Source organism: Neurospora tetrasperma (assembly GCF_000213175.1).
Source record: "Neurospora tetrasperma FGSC 2508 unplaced genomic scaffold NEUTE1scaffold_81, whole genome shotgun sequence".
NCBI lineage: Eukaryota > Fungi > Ascomycota > Sordariomycetes > Sordariales > Sordariaceae > Neurospora > Neurospora tetrasperma.
Window position 1 is genome coordinate 5,868,223 of NW_009799179.1, and position 11,614 is coordinate 5,879,836.

The window sequence follows — 11,614 nt, forward strand, 5'->3', positions numbered from 1 at the left end:
TTTGAACTTCCCGGGTCCTATAGAAATAAATACTAATTAAAATCTTTATTACTATTAATAATAAATATTAATTTTATACCTTTATTAATAAAGGTTATTAATACTATATTACTATTAGTAAGAGAGTTATTGAGAAGTTAAAGATTCTAATAATCCTAATTCTCCGGAAATAGGTTAGAAACGCCTCTACCAAAATAGAGGGTATAGAAATTAAGGGTATCGTTTATTTTAAAATAAATATCTATAGTTACAAATTAATTATTTGCGCTTACGTAGTCTCTAAGCTAGAATTCCTTATAATATTAGGAAAATTATAGTTAATTACAATAAAAGCCTATTTAATTTTATATAAATATAGACTTTAATATTGGGCAGTTAGATATTAAATTTTATATTTAGGATATATACCCGAAGGGTCTTCCCTTCGCGCTATAGAAATTAGAGAAGCTATTTATTATTTAAATACTATCTTTATAACTATATTAAACCGGATTAAGAAAGAGAATAGTAGAAAAGCTGCGGAAGTAGCAATATTTATTATTAGCCTACGAAATATAGAGAAGGTTTTTAAGCCTAAAATCAATTTAATTAACGAAGAACTAAAAAAAAGGATCCTTATTAATATATACGATTTACTTTATATATAGAAGTAGTTAGAGGCCGATAAAATAAACCCGTATCGCTCTAATATTAATTATAAAGTAGAGGTAAAGAAGGATAAGAATAGTAAGGAAATACTATTCCCTTATAGACTATTCTATAGTATATTAAGAAATAAATTCTTAGTATTGAAGAAGATACTTAGAGACCTCTTCGATAAAGCGTTTATCCGCGCTAGTAACTCCTCAACTATAGTACTAATCTTCTTCGTTCGGAAATTAAATAGAGGCTTACAATTTTACTATAACTATTAAACTCTAAACATTATTACGAGAATTAACCGTTATCCGCTACCTTTAATTAAAAAGACCTTCCGTATTATAATTGAAGTAAAATAGTTTACTAAAATAGATATAGTATAAGCGTTCTATAAAATTCGTATAGTAGAGGGAGAAGAAGGGAAGACGGCCTTCCGTATATAATATAGCCTTTTTAAGTAGTTTATAATACTATTCAGGTTATTAAAAGCTTTAACGACTTTTTAATAGTATATTAATAGTATTTTTAGTAATTACTTTAACGATTTTACTTTAACTTATATAAATAATATACTAATCTTCTCGTTTAGATTAAAGAAAGATTATTTAGAGAAAGTTTATAAGGTAGTAGAGTAGTTAGCGATAATTAAATTCTATTTAAATCCTAAGAAATACAAATTTACTATTAAGAATATAAAATATCTTAATTTTATAATCGTTATAAATGTAGGCATCTAAGCGGACCCTAAGAAAATTAAAGCAATTATAAATTAGGAAGCCCTAACGTTATAGAAAGGGGTAAAGAGCTTTCTAGGCTTTATAAACTATTATTATATATTTATTAAAAACTTCTCTTTAGTAATAAAACTATTAATAATATTTATAGGGAAGGAGGTCCCTTTTGAATAAATTACTAAGTATAATACTACGTTTTAATAATTAAAAAAGCTATTTACGGAAGCCCCTATCCTTATATAATAGGACCCCGATTTACCTACATTTTTAAAAATTAATTATAGCGGTTATAGGCTCGGCGGCGTCTTTACGTAAGTATTACGGGCAAAGGGTAGATAGTAGATATAAATATGCGTAATTGTACGAAGGAGAAAGGAAGAGAAGTACAGCCGAATACCTAGAAGGCTGGCCTTATAAAGGCGACCGCCGGCGGGTCTACGGACCCGTATTAAATAACGCTCCAGCTAATCAGCTGCCGGCAATAACCGGACTACCGGTAGTAATAATAGCGTATAGTAATTTTAGAAGCTACTATACGTTAGTATTAAATATAAAGTATATAGGCTAACCCTATAATACTTCCCCGGACTAAAAGAAATTATATAGTTAATTAATATTATATAAAATAATAGAAATCCTTAATAAACGAGTAGTCTACTCTCGAAAAGCCGTTATTAATAAGTACCATTGTAACCTCCGCTATAGAATTAGAGCTTCCCGCTCTACCTCCTTCTCCCTTCCGTAATTTCCCTCCGTCTCTAGCCGCCTTTATCTCCTTTCTACCGCCGTTTAATCCGGGGGGTATAATATATTAAGCTAACTATTATAGAAAGCCTATACAACGTTGGGGGCTATAGATATATCGGCGTATTATTACTATAACGGCGTATATAGGGGTACCTAAACTATAAAGTATTTTTAACAATCTTTATCGTTCTTCCGGTATCTATCGATTCTCTTAAATTCGTATTCGATAGAGTCCTTCCTATTATTAATCCTCCTTATAGTCCAGCTATAATTAATACGAACGTCCTATTCCTCTATAACCGTTTGCCCGGAGAAACTTTCCTCGTCCTATAATTTAACTTTACTAATATAAAATATTAGGTTATATTTTATATTTAATTAGAAGTTTAAACGTTACCCGATAGCTAGCTATCCGCCTTAAAGATTTTAAACGGGCCTTCGAAGAGGGGTAAAAATTTAGTATAGGGTCGGCTAATATTAAGATTTTTAATATTAAGAAGGACTTTATCTCCTTCTTTATATTTCGGCGCGTTTAACTATTAAATATTTATATTATTTTTATAACGTTATTATACTTACCGGACTTAATTCGTAATAAAGTTTAAGACTTTTTAAAATTGGTTAATTAATTTATTAATTTTAAAGTACTCTATTTATTATATTACTAAAGCTCTAGTAGGTAAAATTTCGCTGGTTCAATATTTATACGAGGGTAGAAACTATAATTAGTAAAGAAGGAGGAAATATTTATAGTCTTAAAAGCAAAATTATTATTAACGAACTCCGTAATTAATAACTAATCTACCTAATTGTCCTAAACCTAATTAATATAGAAGCAGAAATATTTTTCTATTTCTATATTAATATATTCGGTTTGTCCGTTAGTAGTAGGGTAAAAAGCGGAGGAAGGCTTAAATACAATTTCTAACTGCAATAAAAGCGCCCTCCAAAATTATAAAATAAATTAAATACTATAATTAGAAATAATAAAGTTTAGTAAACTATAAATACTATAAACTTTCTTAATAAAGCGCTCTATTAATTCTTTTACTATTAAACCGACGGTAGGAATATAGTACTTTATTTTAATAAAATAATCAATAATAATAATAATATACTTAAATTCCTATTTATAATACAAATAGAGTATAAACAAGGTAATATAATCAACCGAAATATCCTTCTATAGCGCGAATAATATAGCTAACAATTTTAAAAAACTATAGGGAGTATATTACAATCGCTTAAACTTAGCGTATACTAAATACGTTTTATAATATAATTTAATAGTAGTATATATTTTAAATTAAAAGAAAGATTATAATAGTAATAAATAGGTCTTTTTATAATCCAAATACCCGGTAGAAGGCAAATTATAAACGCAATAGAAGAGCGAGAAGTAAAGTTCTATATGAGTAAAATTAATAAGGACAGCGCTATAAAAATACGCTCGTCCCTAAATTACTCGGTATTTAATAAAAGGAACCTTCTTTATATAATTTTTAACTTCTTTAAACTACATTCGATAGTTAGGGTCCGATAAATAGGCGATAACGTTTTAGAGAATCGTCGACTTCTTATAGCCTTCCGCTACTAGATTATTTATTAATTTCTTATTTAGAGTCTTTGATTCGTAAATATATTTAATACTAATAAGGATTTCTTTACCTCTACCTTCTAAAACGAAGGCTCCGTTAACGAAGATATTCTAATTAAATAAAACTTTATTTCTAATTAAAAATTATTCGTCAGTTTTATTTTTAAGTAAATCTTCTAACTTCCTACTTAGCGCGTCGGGACGTACTTATAAGGATCTAGGGCGGTACTTAATTATAAAATTAAAATAGGAAAGAAATTAAAATTATTATATATAATAGAAGGTAAATTATTTATTAATTATAAAAGTCTTTAAATTCTTATAGTCGGTAAGGATTTTAAAAGGTTTTTAAACTCCTTCTAATTTAGAATACTACTCCTTAAGGGCTTTAATAATAGCTAATAACTCTTTATTATAAATATTATAATTATATTCTACTAAAGAATATTATTAACTAAAGTAGGTAACTAAATATAAAATACCCTCCTTGTTATATTAGGATAGAATACTATTATAAACCCAATTTAAAATATTTATTTTAATAATAATCTATTTAAACTAATCGTAAATCCAAAGTACTAAACCGCTATTAAAAGTCTTCTTAAAAACTTTAAATAACTTTTAATAATAATTAATTTACTATCAATCTGCCGATTTCTTTATTAATTCGTATAACGGACTAATAATAATTGAGAAGTATTTAATAAATTACTAGTAGAAATTAATAAAACCTAAGAAACGCTATAGCGCTCTTTTAGTTTCTAAAACTTTCTAAATCTCAATAGCGGATACTTTATTAAAGTCTATTTCGAATCCTCCTAAGGTAATAATTAAATTAAAATACTTTATTCTTATAATATAAAATTCATACTTATCAATATCAATCTATAGTCCCACTCGAATTATCCGTTTTAAAACCTCCCTAATATAACTTTTATAGTCTTTTTCATTGTCCGAATAAATTAAAATATTATTAAAATACACTATTATATATATACTAAAGATATTATATAAAACGTTATCAATATAATTCTAAAAAATATTTAAGGCGCTTTAAAAGCTGAACGGGCAAATAATAAATTCGTAAAGACTGAAACGGGTAATAAAAATAGTAAATTATTTATATTCTTCCTTTACGCGGATCCTATTAAATATAGTAATTATATCGAACTTAATAAAAATCTTTATTTAGTAAATAGTATCGAGGGTCTCTTTAATTAATAATAGTGGGTAACGCATTTTTAATATTAAATTATTAATATTATAGTAATTAATATAAATACGGACGCTGCCGCCTAACTTCTTTATTAAGAAGATAGGGGAAGCGGCTATGGACTATAACGGACAAATAAATTTCTTCTTCAAATTCTTATTAATTTACTTTTTAATAATAATAGCTTCGATCGGGGATATACAATACAACCGCGTATTAAGAGGGGTTACTCCCAACTAAAATTCGATCTTATAATCGTATAAATAATAAAGCGGAATTTCTTTAATTAAAGAAGGGAAGAAAGCTATTACTTTATTAATATATTATCGTCCCTCTAACTTCTTTAGGATAGTAATAATCTTATCCTTTATTTTAATTAAATAATCGGTTTTATCGAAGAACTTCTTTATATCCTTATTAGAAATCTTAATTAAATATATACACCGGATTACTTCTTTATAAAGTAGCGTATCTTTATCGAAATTGCCGGTAAAATAGATTGCTTTAATTAAAATCGCCGCTTCCTAAAATTCTTCTAATAAATAGTCACTAACTAAATCGTTAATAAAAAAGTAAAGAAGGGGGAAAAGACTTTCCTTATATTATTATTTATTACTATTTATAATATTAATAATTATCCTTTCAGTTAAATTTATATTCCGGACCTCCGCTATAGCAATTAGCCTCTTAATTTCGGTATAGTTTGTAATATATAGCTATAATTGCTAGGATTCGTAGACGAAATTAAAAATCGCCGTATTAAATTCTCTAATATTACTTAGTTTAATAGAAGAATCCTTATTAAAACCATAGTAATAGTAGGCTCGGGAGCGTTTTATACCTATAGAAACGCATTAGCTATTAAAATAGATATAAAGGTTATAACCTACTAGGTTCTTAATTTTAATTAGAAGGGTAATTATATTTATAATACTAACTTTAAACCTAGCTCTATTAATTATAAATACTTTAATAGGGGTAAAAATAAATTAATAATTAATTTAGAAAATAGTTAAAACTATATTAATATTCCTTATTATAGAGAACGGTAACGTTAATTCTATTTAAATAGAACTAATAATTCCGCTTCTTAATATAATTACTATTAATTCTACTTAAATAGAACTAGTAATTCTGCTTCTTAACGTAGGTGTTGCTAATACTGGTATTTCTCTAATAAGGCTAATAGCCCTATTCCCTAGAAATATTATCAGTACTAATACTTTAATAAGGCTAATAACTCTACGCTTTAGAGCCGGCCGGGGAATTAGGGCAATTTTACTATAAATAACCGCGACCGAAACCCGATTAATAAGGGCTTTCGGAACCGCCGACTAATCTTTAAAGAAATTAGTAGGCAAATAGCGACCTCTATATATAGGATTAATAAAATATATACTATACTAATTGTAATCGATTTTAAACTTATAATATTATATTTTTTAGAAAATTTAAAATAATCGGGTAATTTTTTAAAATATTATAGATTAAGAAAGTAATTATCCCATTATAATACCTAATACGAAATTTAGCTATTACTCCTTCGGAAATAATACCTTTAACTATTCTATTAGCAAGAACGAACTTTTTTATATAATAAAGGCAAAAATAGAGAAGGTTATACTTAATAATAAAAAAGCGGTCGATAAAAGCGAATATAAAGTAGTTAGAATTAATAAAGAAAATATAATAGTCTTTATACAATTTAATTACAATATAAAAAAATAAGAATATTAAATTTAGGAAAGTAGAATTATCTAACAATTATATCCTAACCTTCTCTAAACCCTTTAATTCCAAAGAGTTTAAAACTTATCTCTATAATAATAATAAAAAAGGCTTTTATATACGATTAAGTATAAAAACTAAGCGTTTTCCGGCTTATTATAATATTTATTATTAGCGGCGGTAGTAGCGGGGGCTATAATAGGAGTAGTAGTGGCAATAGCAGGCGCAACCTCAGTAGTACAAACTTCCTCTTTATTATAATAACTTTTACCTCTACCCTTACCCTTATTCCTCTTACTTTTTTTATATTAAAGGCTTTAAGTACTATAATTAATAAAAGCGAAATAATTATAGGTAATATAACTATTTCCGCCGCAACGGCGGTATTTACTATCGTAAGTACGCTAATTAAAAATATTTTTATAAATAAAAACAACGAAATTAATAGAGTCGAAATTTATTTTATTACTACCCTAACTAATAGGGACGTTGTTAGCGTTATAGGAATTAGAAGCACTACCTATATTAATATTAATATTACCGGAACTTCTACCGGCAGGAGCATTATTACTAAAAATATAAATATTTATTTTATAACAATAATCGGCATCCTCCAAATTACCGGCTACAATACAGTAAATAATAAACTACTTCTTAAAATTACTAACTTTAGGAAGGTTATAGTATATAAAGGTATTATAGAAGTATTTATTAATTTTATTATATAAATAATAGACTTTTATAAAATTATCGAAGCTATAGAAATTTATTAAATCAGTAAACTCTAGCTCAAACTCCGCAAAAGATATATTCTTTATAAAGAACTCTTCGAAACGACGGTTAGTATTTATCTTTAAATTAACGTTCTAAAAACGGGTAATTAAATATTCTATAAATTTAGTACCGGTCTTCTAACGTTAAGAGTCTATATCTCCTCCTCCCTAAATAATATCCAAATTATTCTAAATACCGGATAAGATTTCGGGGCCTAGTAGTATAGCGGTACGAATAATCTTAATATCTTTATTAATATAGAAGAGGGGGTCGCATTTCTATTAGAATAAAATATAGAAACGCTATATTTTAAAAATTTTATATTTGTAAGCGTTACTAATATTCTCCTTACTAGTAAAAATCGGCGGGTTCTCTATAATTTATTTTAACAACAATATCTTACTAGTACTAATACTAATTATTTTAATAAAGTTATCATATAGGGATTGAATATTAATATTATAAAATTTGAAGGCGACGTAGTTTGTATTAAAATTATTATATTTCTTTTAGAGAGTATAAAATTCAATTATTAAATTAAAGTAATCGAAGTTCTTTTAATCAAAATCGTCTTAAACTTTAATAGCTACTATATAAATAGTTTTCAATTCGTCTTCGCTATATTCGAAATCGATAGTAATATTTTTGTATTAAGCGAAGTTATTATAATAAAGGCGACCGAACGGGGCGATAATTGAACGGAAGGCAGAATTTTAAATAATAATATTAACTACGTTGAGGTAAGCGCGAAGAATAGTTTTCTTCTCTTTATTATTATTAATATTAATAAGAAAGTCGTTAATTACTATTGAAGGAAGAAGTTCGACGAATACAATTAATAAATAGTAATGTTAATAGTATTAATAATTTCATTAAATACTTTATAAATATTATTCAAATTAAATAGTATACTCCTAGGAGGGGCACCGAAATTAATAAGGTTATTAGTACTACTAACGGGAGAGAAGGATACGTAATCGCTACTTTTATTATAAAATATAAAAAAGGTAATCGTACGAAGTAGTCTCTTATCCTTTAAATAAAAAGTATTTACCCTTATTTATTAAATAAAGGGAGCGAAACTATAATTATAACTATTATAATTACGACTATTAATATTAGTATTAGACTTAGTAGTTCAGTAAACGAGGCGGTTCCTATACGCGCGTAGATTGAAAATTAATCGCGCGATAAAAGAAAATAGGTTTGTATTGTAAATGTAATAGTTAAAAAGTATAATTAACTATTACGGACAAAGGGTAGATAGTAGATATAAATATACGTAATTACACAAAGGAGAAAGGAAGAGAAGTGTAGCCGAATGCCCAGAAGGCTAGCCTTATAAAGGCGACCGCCGGCGGGTCTACAGACCCGCGGCAGGCAGCGCTCCAGCTAATTAGCTGCCGGCAATAGCCGGACTGCCGGTAGTAATAACAGCGTACGGCAGTCTTAGAAGCTACTGTACGCTGGCACCAGGCACAAAGCACACAGGCTAACCCTGTAACAGTAAGAAAGAAATAGCAAGAAGATTATAATTATATATTATTCCTAGAAATTTACGCCGGTTGAATGTAATTACCCTATTTATAATAAAGAAATATTAGCGATTATTCGGTATTTAGAAGAGTAGTTAATAGAGTTTAGGAATTATAAGAAGTTCGTTATTATAACCGACTATTAGAACTTTAAATACTTTATAGAAAGATAAAAACTCTCTAAACGTTAAGCGTATTGGGCTAAACTTCTTTTAAAATTTAATTTCGAAATTTAGTACTACCCGGGCAAATTTACTATAATACCTAATATTCTATTATAATAGAATTAAAATAAATTTAATAAAGAAGATATAGAGGTGAAGGAAATATAGCTAATCCTTTAGGAGGCTTTTAAGAATTATATTCGTATAGTAGTTTCCTCCGTAATTATAGGGAAAGGTGTAAAAGTATTTAAGAATTTAAATTTATAATAATTCTATAAGAAGGTAACTTAGTAAAATACAATTTATTAGAATATTCTCTAAACGGTTACTAATAGTAACCGAAATTTACCTACTATAGCCTAAGGTTTAAAAATATAATTAAAAGAATATTCAATTAATAATTTAGGGAGGTTATATTATCGAAACTATATTTAAATCCTTAGAATTCTAATCATTACCGAAGTAATTACCTTCTATATATTTCCCAAAGATTTAGAAAAGAACGTTCTATATATACGCTTTATTTAGGGAATATACAATTTAATTACTCTTAATTACTTAGAGAGAGAAAATATAATATATACTATTAATAAAGACTTTTATTAATTATTAATAAGTATTTATACTCGTCGGTTTATAATTAATTACGATACTTATAGGAGGGTAAAGTATTAGAGAGAATAGAAGAGAGGGCTGTTTAGACTACTACTAATCCTAAATTAGTTTTTTAAAAATATTTGGATAAATTTTATTATTAATTTCTTACCTTTAGGAGGTTGCGTAAACCTTTTAATTATTAAAGACCGGCTTAGTAAAGTAGTAATTTTAGAACTTATACTTACTATAGAAGTAAAAGCGGTTGTTAAAACTTTTCTACAATATTTTATATACTACTATAATTAACCCCAATCTATTATTAGTAATAAAAGTTCTAATTAAATTAGTAATTTTTAAGAATACCTTTATAACCTCCTTAGAATAAAATAGTAATTAAATATAGTATTTTACCCTTAGACCGATAGTGGGTTAGAATATATAAATTAAGAGGTATAAATATTCTTAAGGATTTTTATAAACTATATATATAATAATTAGGATTATTAGTATTCTACTACGTAATTAGTAATTGATAATAGAATAAGCGCTATAATTAGAATATTTCTATTCTTTACTATTTATAATTATTATTTATAATCCCTTATAGTAATTGCTACCTAACTTATAGGAACCGAATTTATAAACTTATAGAAAAGAGTTAAAGGTTTTATTATACGGTTATAGTAAATTATAAATCTTTATTAAACGATAATAATTGTTTTAGTATAGGATTAGGAGTACTTTACAAACTATAAAAAATAATTAGTTAAGGTTTTTAAAGAGGGGGATAAAGTATAATTAAACTTTAAGAACTTTAGAACCGAACGCCCTAAAAAGAAGTTGAATTAAATATATATTAAATATATAATTTTTAAAATTTTTAACTTATATATTATAGAGTTTACTAACTTTACTATTAGGGTCTTTAATAAATTTTATATAAATTTCCTATAATATATTTAAAACAATCCTTTATTAAAGTAGGTCGTTACCGACCCCCAACTTCTAATTATTATAATTAATAGTAAGAAAGAATATTTTGTAGAAGAAATCTTATATTATTAAACGAAGAAGGGGTATAAAAAAGCGTTAATAAAGTAGGTAGGATAAGTAAAATAAATTTAAAAACCCTTATAAATAGTAATTAATACTATAGTATTAAATTATTTTAAAATTAAATATAGTCTAATTATTATTAATAATAGTCTAATCGAATATTTTATTACTAAATATAAGAAATAATAGCGTCGGCTATAAAAAGGGAAAAAGGGAACAATATTAATTCTAAACTTTTTTTATTTCTTTTAAATCTTTTTCTTATAATTATCTCCTACTTTTATAATATTTATCCTTACTTCTAAAGCCGCTACTCTATTTTAAGTTATATATAATTCGTAGGGAGGGGGCGCCGCCGACGGAGGGGAAGGGGGGAAGAAGGAAGCCGTTTCGGTATAGTATAAATATTCGCGGCTAAAAAGAAAAAAAAGAGAGAGGTTAGTATAAAGGTTTTTAAGTAGGAGGGGAAATAAAAAGAAAGAGGTAAAAATAATATACCGGTTAATAAATCCCTTCTTATATAATTCGGTAATATTCCTTTAAATATTTATATACTAATTTAAATTCTTTCTTACTACCGCCTTAATTATAGCGCCGGATACCGTCTCCTAAATAATAATCGTATATATAATTATAGGTAATGCCCGGTCGTACTATTTACTATTATTATAATAATTAATATATATAGTACAATTAAGTATTATAAAATAAATCTACTTTATATTTAAATATATAATATAGGGGATAGGGAATTCTTTATAATTAAACTATAGTAAGAAGGTTAGCGACGATTCGACGTTAAAAGGAGAGAATTTAGGAGAGCGGGATAT